This window comes from Stenella coeruleoalba (genome assembly GCF_951394435.1).
Source record: "Stenella coeruleoalba genome assembly, contig: scaffold_195, whole genome shotgun sequence".
Taxonomy (NCBI): domain Eukaryota; kingdom Metazoa; phylum Chordata; class Mammalia; order Artiodactyla; family Delphinidae; genus Stenella; species Stenella coeruleoalba.
Window position 1 is genome coordinate 565,673 of NW_027645980.1, and position 6,000 is coordinate 571,672.

A 6,000-nucleotide genomic window follows, 5' to 3' on the forward strand; every position below is an offset into this window, starting at 1 on the left:
AAAAGGGCCATCTGAAAAAAGTGTAAAATCCAGAAAGGCAGGACAGGCCATGGAGAACTGGGAGCCTTGTTATGCTGATGGGCGGGATGTAAATTGCCAACAGACACTCGGGAGAAGTGTATGGTGTTTCCTGAAACATCTAAAAAACAAAGCAACAGAGCCTAGGGCACTTCCACTTATGGTCCTATAGCTTAGGGAAATTAAAATCAAAAAGACACAGCCACCCCAAAGTTTGGGACGCCTCTGTTTACAAGAACCTCGTTTACAGTACAAGTTCAATATCACAGAAAGTGAAAAATGGATAAAGAACTTGTGGTACTTACGTACAATGCAGTATCACTCAGCAATGAAATCTATGTCATCAGGCCCGTAGCAGCATCATGAGTGGATTCAGGTACGATGATTCTAACTGAAATAAGTCACACAGAAAAAGAAACATCATAAGATATCACTAATACACGGAATGTAAACTTGGCTACACAGGAACTGAATTACAGAACAGAACAGTTTCTCAAATTTAGAAAACCAACTTATGCTTGCTTAAGGGGAAAGGTGAGTTGGGGTGCTGCATAAAACCAGAGATTGAAATGAGCACAGATAAAGTTCCTTAAGCCAAATATGGAATAGACAAGAGCTACTCCTTGCTCAACGAAATGGACTCAACACCCCATATTAAACGCCTAAGAATGTACCTGACTAGTAAGTATCTTAAAACCTATTGATTGCTATGTCTCCAAAAGAGAATCAAGCATGTGTACAGGGGCATAAACGCAGCAGTGATAGGATTGGAGAGGTTCGGTGAGCAAATGAAGACCCTTTGAAGTCATTTTGCACGGTACCCATTCCACGGGTCTCAACTCTCCAGGTTTAAGGTATTCTTCCTTCAGCTAAAACATGCATGTGGAACCCAGAGTATGATCAACCATGTGAACGGGAGACGTGTTCAAATATGTCTCAGTTTTCCTACCCTGGTACTCGGGTGCAACATTCCAGACGCTTTACTAACACTCTCCTGACTTGGAGAGTCAGTCCCTTTAACCTCCTGTTTGTCCCAGTTTGCAATTTCTGCGGAAGATGAACAGGAATAGCGAGAACCAATGAGAGGCTAGCTGGAGGTGTCTGGACGGGCAAATTTAACTCTCATTTCCCACCAGGAAGAGGAATTAACCAAAGGCTCAGCGTGCCATGCCAGAACCAGATTAGGGCCTGAAGACATCCTGCGGTGTTGCGGCCAGCTCAAAAGAAAGCGAGTTGAAGAAAGGAGCTCAGGGGCACTGTAATTCACAAACCTGCAGAGTTATAAATGACAGCTATTGTCCAAAAATATACTGAAGTAAGGCTGCCAAGAGGACTTGAAAGCGGGGCAGAATTACAGGAAACCGATTTCAGGAGGTAGACTGGAATTGCATTGAAAGCATAGGAAAAGAGGCAGAACGTCCACAATGATGCACTTGGCCAAAAAGGGCGTATGCGTTTTTTCCTGAATATATTCAGGAAAAAACGCATACGCCCTTTTTGGCCAACCAAGCAAACTTGCAAAGGAAATCTGCACTACAATGAAGTCTCACTTCCCCCCGGTCAAAAGGGCCATCTGAAAAAAGTGTAAAATCCAGAAAGGCAGGACAGGCCATGGAGAACTGGGAGCCTTGTTATGCTGATGGGCGGGATGTAAATTGCCAACAGACACTCGGGAGAAGTGTATGGTGTTTCCTGAAACATCTAAAAAACAAAGCAACAGAGCCTAGGGCACTTCCACTTATGGTCCTATAGCTTAGGGAAATTAAAATCAAAAAGACACAGCCACCCCAAAGTTTGGGATGCCTCTGTTTACAAGAACCTCGTTTACCGTACAAGTGCAATATCACAGAAAGTGAAAAATGGATAAAGAACTTGTGGTACTTACGTACAATGCAGTATCACTCAGCAATGAAATCTATGTCATCAGGCCCGTAGCAGCATAATGAGTGGATTCAGGTACGATGATTCTAACTGAAATAAGTCACACAGAAAAAGAAACATCATAAGATATCACTAATACACGGAATGTAAACTTGGCTACACAGGAACTGCATTCCAAAACAGAACAGGGTCTCAAATTTAGAAAACCAAATTATGCTTGCTTAAGGGGAAAGGTGAGTTGGGGTGCTGCATAAAACCAGAGATTGAAATGAGCACAGATAAAGTTCCTTAAGCCAAATATGGAATAGACAAGAGCTACTCCTTGCTCAACGAAATGGACTCAAAACCCCATATTAAACGCCTAAGAATGTACCTGACTAGTAAGTATCTTAAAACCTATGGATTGCTATGTCTCCGAAAGAGAATCAAGCATGTGTACAGGGGCATAAATGCAGCAGTGATAGGATTGGAGAGGTTCGGTGAGCAAATGAAGACCCTTTGAAGTAATATTGCACGGTACCCATTCCACGGGTCTCAAATCTCCAGGTTTAAGGTATTCTTCCTTCTGCTAAAACATCCATGTGGAACCCAGAGTATGATCAACCATGTGAACGTGAGACGTGTTCAAATATCTCTCAGTTTTCCTACCCTGGTACTCGGGTGCAACATTCCAGACGCTTTACTAACACTCTCCCGACTTGGAGAGTCAGTCCCTTTAACCTCCTGTTTGGCCCAGTTTGCAATTTCTGCGGAAGATGAACAGGAATAGCGAGAACCAATGAGAGGCTAGCTGGAGGTGTCTGGACGGGCAAATTTAACTCTCATTTCCCACCAGGAAGAGGAATTAACCAAAGGCTCAGCATGCCGTGCTGGAACCAGATTAGGGCCTGAAGCCATCCTGCGGTGTTGCGGCCAGCTCACAAGAAAGCGAGTTGAAGAAAGGAGCTCAGGGGCACTGTAATTCACAAACCTGCAGAGTTATAAATGACAGCTATCGTCCAAAAATAGACTGAAGTAAGGCTGCCAAGAGGACTTGAAAGCGGGGCAGAATTGCAGGAAACCGATTTCAGGAGGTAGACTGGAATTGCATTGAAAGCATAGGAAAAGAGGCAGAACGTCCACAATGATGCACTTGGCCAAAAAGGGCGTATGCGTTTTTTCCTGAATATATTCAGGAAAAAACGCATACGCCCTTTTTGGCCAACCAAGCAACCTTGCAAAGGAAATCTGCGCTACAATGAAGTCTCACTTCCCCCCGGTCAAAAGGGCCATCTGAAAAAAGTGTAAAATCCAGAAAGGCAGGACAGGCCATGGAGAACTGGGAGCCTTGTTATGCTGATGGGCGGGATGTAAATTGCCAACAGACACTTGGGAGAAGTGTATGGTGTTTCCTGAAACATCTAAAAAACAAAGCAACAGAGCCTAGGGCACTTCCACTTATGGTCCTATAGCTTAGGGAAATTAAAATCAAAAAGACACAGCCACCCCAAAGTTTGGAACGGCTCTGTTTACAAGAACCTCGTTTACAGTACAAGTTCAACATCGCAGAAAGTGAAAAATGGATAAAGAAGTTGTGGTATTTACTTACAAAGCAATATCACCAAGCAATGAAATCTGTGTCATCAGGCCCTTAGCAGCACAATGAGTGGATTCAGGTATGATGATTCTAACTGAAATAAGTCACACAGAAAAAGAAACATCATAAGATATCACTAATACACGGAATGGAAACTTGGCTACACAGGAACTGAATTACAGAACAGAACAGGGTCTCAAATTTAGAAAACCAACTTATGCTTGCTTAAGGGTAAAGGTGAGTTGGGGTGCTGCATAAAACCAGAGATTGAAATGAGCACAGATAAAGTTCCTTAAGCCAAATATGGAATAGACAAGAGCTACTCCTTGCTCAAAGAAATGGACTCAACACCGCATATTAAACGCCTAAGAATGTACCTGACTAGTAAGTATCTTAAAACCTATGGATTGCTATGTCTCCGAAAGAGAATCAAGCATGTGTACAGGGGCATAAACGCAGCAGTGATAGGATTGGAGAGGTTCAGTGAGCAAATGAAGACCCTTTGAAGTCATATTGCATGGTACCCATTCCACGGGTTTCAACTACCCAGATTTTAGGTATTCTTCCTTCAGCTAAAACATGCATGTGGAACCCAGAGTATGATCAACCATGTGATCGGGAGACGTGTTCAAATATGTCTCAGGTTTCCTCCCCTGGTACTCGGGTGCAACATTCCAGACGCTTTACTAACACTCTCCCCACTTGGAGAGTCAGCGCCTTTAACCTCCTGTTTGGCACAGTTTGCAATTTCTGCGGAAGATGAACAGGAATAGCGAGAACCAATGAGAGACTAGCTGGAGGTGTCTGGACGGGCAAATTTAACTCTCATTTCCCACCAGGAAGACGAAATAACCAGAGGCTCAGCGTGCCGTGCCGGAACCAGATTAGGGCCTGAAGCCTTCCTGCGGTGTTGCGGCCAGGTCACAAGAAAGCGAGTTGAAGAAAGGAGCTCAGGGGCACTGTAATTCACAAACCTGCAGAGTTATAAATGACAGCTATCGTCCAAAAATAGACTGAAGTAAGGCTGCCAAGAGGACTTGAAAGCGGGGCAGAATTGCAGGAAACCGATTTCAGGAGGTAGACTGGAATTGCATTGAAAGCATAGGAAAAGAGGCAGAACGTCCACAATGATGCACTTGGCCAAAAAGGGCGTATGCGTTTTTTCCTGAATATATTCAGGAAAAAACGCATACGCTCTTTTTGGCCAACCAAGCAAACTTGCAAAGGAAATCTGCACTACAATGAAGTCTCACTTCCCCCCGGTCAAAAGGGCCATCTGAAAAAAGTATAAAATCCAGAAAGGCAGGACAGGCCATGGAGAACTGGGAGCCTTGTTATGCTGATGGGCGGGATGTAAATTGCCAACAGACACTTAGGAGAAGTGTATGGTGTTTCCTGAAACATCTAAAAAACAAAGCAACAGAGCCTAGGGCACTTCCACTTATGGTCCTATAGCTTAGGGAAATTAAAATCAAAAAGACACAGCCACCCCAAAGTTTGGGACGCCTCTGTTTACAAGAACCTCGTTTACCGTACAAGTTCAATATCACAGAAAGTGAAAAATGGATAAAGAACTTGTGGTACTTACGTAAAATGCAGTATCACTCAGCAATGAAATCTATGTCATCAGGCCCGTAGCAGCATAATGAGTGGATTCAGGTACGATGATTCTAACTGAAATAAGTCACACAGAAAAAGAAACATCATAAGATATCACTAATACACGGAATGTAAACTTGGCTACACAGGAACTGCATTCCAAAACAGAAAAGGGTCTCAAATTTAGAAAACCAACTTATGCTTGCTTAAGGGGAAAGGTGAGTTGGGGTGCTGCATAAAACCAGAGATTGAAATGAGCAAAGATAAAGTTCCTTAAGCCAAATATGGAATAGACAAGAGCTACTCCTTGCTCAACGAAATGGACTCAACACCGCATATTAAACGCCTAAGAATGTACCTGACTAGTAAGTATCTTAAAACCTATGGATTGCTATGTCTCCGAAAGAGAATCAAGCATGTGTACAGGGGCATAAACGCAGCAGTGATAGGATTGGAGAGCTTCGGTGAGCAAATGAAGACCCTTTGAAGTCATATTGCATGGTACCCATTCCACGGGTCTTAACTCTCCAGGTTTAAGGTATTCTTCCTTCAGCTAAAACATGCATGTGGAACCCAGAGTATGATCAACCATGTGATCGGGAGACGTGTTCAAATATGTCTCAGTTTTCGTACCCTGGTACTCGGGTGCAACATTCCAGACGCTTTACTAACACTCTCCCCACTTGGAGAGTCAGCGCCTTTAACCTCCTGTTTGGCACAGTTTGCAATTTCTGCGGAAGATGAGCAGGAATAGCAAGAACCAATGAGAGGCTAGCTGGAGGTGTCTGGACGGGCAAATTTAACTCTCATTTCCCACCAGGAAGAGGAAATAACCAAAGGCTCAGCGTGCCGTACCGGAACCAGATTAGGGCCTGAAGCCATCCTGCGGTGTTGCGGCCAGCTCAAAAGAAAGCGAGTTGAAGAAA

At 43.8% G+C, this 6,000-nt stretch overlaps 1 long non-coding RNA gene across 9 annotated transcripts in view; it reads right to left on the reverse strand.

The window, feature by feature from the left end:
- LOC307181412 overlaps positions 1–5,134 on the reverse strand; it is a 505,184-nt gene extending 500,050 nt beyond the window's left edge. For all 9 annotated transcript variants that reach the window (XR_013826727.1, XR_013826728.1, XR_013826729.1 and 6 more), the window contains exon 1: positions 5,064–5,134. This is a non-coding gene — a long non-coding RNA (uncharacterized lncRNA). The remainder of the gene's footprint in view (positions 1–5,063) is intronic.
- Positions 5,135–6,000: the final 866 nt, after the last annotated feature.